We start from the raw sequence: 3,623 nt of genomic DNA, 5'->3' as shown, positions 1-3,623 counted from the left end.
GGACATAACCCATGTCCCCATTTTTCAAAATGCTTATAAATCATACAGAATGAGTTTTTTTTTTTTTTTTTGAGAAAGTAAAAATGCTCAAAGTTTCCTGTGAGGGTTAGGGTTAGGTGTAGGGTTGGTGTAAGGCCATAGAATATACAGTTTGTACAGTATAAAAAAACATTACGCCTATGGGATGTCCCCAAAAACAAAAAAAAAGATGATGGGAAAGACGCTTAAGCTCTGGTACTGGCACTTGCTCAGATGGGAACAGACGCATGACTTTAGTGTCAGCTGTAAACGCCGAGCTAGACTTGCCACTTCTTTACTTTGCACTTCTTTTATTTATATGAAGAGATTTACTTTTTTTAATTATCACTCTGTGAATTCTTAAATCTTCCGTTCACCTGATGTATATCAAACATACCAGTCCATTGTTTCCATATACATTGAGTCAGTCACTGGGAATTGAATAGCATGCAGTGGGTTCCACATTATAGAAATGGTACCAAAGTCTCCCTCACATTGACACCAGTGCTTTTAGGTGTCTGTAGCATGGGATATAAACTTGCGTCTCTGTGTGTATGGCTGTATTACGTTATTATCCATGTACACTGTTGTAAGGTTAGTTTGCAGACAGGAAAATCTCTTTACTGCTGTGTGCAAACATTCAAGCAGCATTAACACTGAGATTTAACAGCATGTATAGGGCAACTCTTGTTTCTTGTAACCCTTTTTAGGGCTGAGTGGCCCTTCCGGTGCATGAAGCCTCTTCTGTCTCAGCTGCACCTGGGAAATCTAATTGCACAGTATATATATATGTCCAATATCTTATTTTAAAGTATTACCCATTAATAAAAAAAAAAAAATATATATATATATATATAAGTAAATATAATGGCTAATAACAATTAAATACCATTTTACTGCATTATATTAAACCCAGTTTTATGAATTCCACTTTATTAATCCCCATGTTTATTCTTCTTAATATTTTTCAATTGTTGTTTTTAAAAGCATTTTGGATTAATTTGTTTCATGACAAAACATACATTAATTAATGTTAACTAATTAAACCTTATTATAATGTATTACCAAGTTATTCTTCATTATCAGTAGAGAGCTGCCCTTCTTATCTCTCTTCATGTTACCTGAAGTACTGAAGATGTCCAGTTTTTTATTTCAGAACTCTACAAACATGCATTTTCACTTTGGTGTATCTTTCTGCTGACTTTCTGATTTATTAAGCATTATTATTAATTCAATTTATTTATTTTTATTTATTTATTTATTTGTGTGGCTTCATCTTCCCAACAAAGTTTGATTTACAGCTAATCAAACTCTATTTGTCTTGTTTTGTCTGTTTTTAGAGGCACACAATTCAACCTAAGGCATCTGAAGTGATGCAAAATTTTAAATAAAAAGCTGTCCTCATAATGGAGTAATTAAAAGACTATTATGTATTTGATTATTATGTATGTGATAAAAGTAATTATGCAGAGCAGACACAGTGCATTTTGTGTGATATTTAACTGTAACTTTTGCATGTATATTTTGAACATTATCTGTAACGTTTAACACTGACCAGTTTAGTCTTTGTTGAACTGGGTTGGAATGGGCTGATTATATTTAACACTATCTAACATCTATTTAACCAAGAGATTCATTTCCTCCAAAGTGCATTATATGAATACTTGTGTATGTGTGTATTTATTGCATTATAGACTGTGTCATTGCGAGCTGCAATATTGATGTTGTCTTTCTTGTGAACACCGATGTGTCTTGCAGTACAATATAGCCATAAATATATAATATATAAATATATAATCACTTTGCACTCACTTTTCCAGAATACAATTTATTTTCAAACTGAATTTTTGCATACAAAAGGCAGGAGCCTTTTGTATTGAAAAATTCAGTTTGAAAATAAATTGTATTCTGGATGTTGTTAATCTTTGCACTGAGGGTGTGAATAAGTTACACATTTGATGTATACTTCAAACTAAGATGAGTTGCATTGGTTTTTTTCTGATTTTTATGAAATATAAACTGAATTTGTTTTTGAGATTAGCTGTTCCTAGAACAGAGTTTAGTCTTTAAAGTGGCGTAAAACCCACTTTTCAGCACAGAATATTATATAGCTGTAATTTAATACCTGTATAGAGTTATTTGTATAGCAGCAGTGAGTCGAGTCATTTGTGTTCTGTAACAATAGACTTAAATTTAAGCAAAATGTACACCTCCTAAAAATTCTAATATGACCCATTTCCAAAGTTAGAAAGTGAAGAACCTGCTTAAGGGTAGCATTAGAGGTGAATGACTTCAAGCATGCCATAGCTTCACTAATGCACTACAGAAAAAAAAAAAAAAAAAAAACACCTAGTAAGGAGTTATGTTTTCAGTCATCCGGTTTAATTAATTGATAATACTTTTGAGATAAGGCAATAAGATTATTCTTGCCTCAAAACTTGTCTCGACCAAAGCTAAATTTATTTGATATTTTTTCAACATTTAATTAAATAACCATTTTCTATCTTAATACTTTTTCAAATGTAATTTTATTAATGTGATGCAAAAGTTGAATTTACTCCAGTCTTCAGTGTCACATTGATCTTTCAGAAATCACTGTAATATGCTAATTTAGCAATATTTGAAATGGAAATCTGTGCTGTTTGTTAATTGCTATTTATGTGTGTCTTTACTGTCACTCTAGTTATATATAATGCATTCTTGAGTGTCATTTTTAAAAATAAAAATCTTACTGACCTCAAACTTTTGAAAATTGGTGTATTTTCTACAGCATTTATTTATTTATTTTTAGACGCTTATTCTTTGTTTACATGAATGTTAACAGATACAGCTTGCTTTTAAAATGTACTTGTTGAAATTAATGTGTAATAATGCTGTAGATGTATCGTTCATTGTTAGATCAGGTTTATCAGAGTTAGTAAACTTTTGAAGTGTTACCGATTTCTATAACGGGAAAAATCTGAACTACTCCAAAGATAAATGTTGTGGGAAGAAAGATGCCACTTTTTCAGCACTACAATTTTTTGCTTTGCTCTCCTTTGATTTCCTTCCTTTTGATTTCTCGCTGTGATCCTTTTTCATGCTCAGATTTCCCGAAACCTGTGAAAGCATCTTGCTGTGTCACTGTCGGTCGGACAGGTGATGCTGGAGTTTCCTGATGACCTGTTTTACACCTCACACTTGCACCACAACAATCTGGAATGGCAAAAAAAAAAAAATCTCAGATTTCATCACGTACTGGAAGTCATGTGGTATTCATTCTGTACGTGCTGATACTGTAGCTCTCGGTTCACTGCACTGATTGACGAGTCCTGTGAAACAGGTCCTTTTGTTGTGATTTGTTTGGTTTGAAGTTTGAAAACCTGCCATTCACTTGCAATGTACTGCATCCAAAATGCAACCAACAGTTAAGCTTGCATTCTGCATAGTGGCTGGTTTTGTTGGATGTTGATCATTCTTGCTTTTGTTGCTTGCTCGCTGCTCTCAATTGCCCTTTCATTTACACAAAACCAAAAACAAAACTTAAAATGACCTAAATATTAAAAACATATTTTCCTGCTTTGCAAAACTTTTTTTTTTTTTTTTATAGTCCATACCCTTAAACC

Source organism: Carassius auratus, unplaced genomic scaffold, assembly GCF_003368295.1.
Source record: "Carassius auratus strain Wakin unplaced genomic scaffold, ASM336829v1 scaf_tig00030068, whole genome shotgun sequence".
In the NCBI taxonomy this organism is placed as follows: Eukaryota; Metazoa; Chordata; class Actinopteri; order Cypriniformes; family Cyprinidae; genus Carassius; species Carassius auratus.
The sequence above is the reverse complement of the archived record's forward strand: the minus strand, read 5'-3'. Positions refer to the sequence as shown.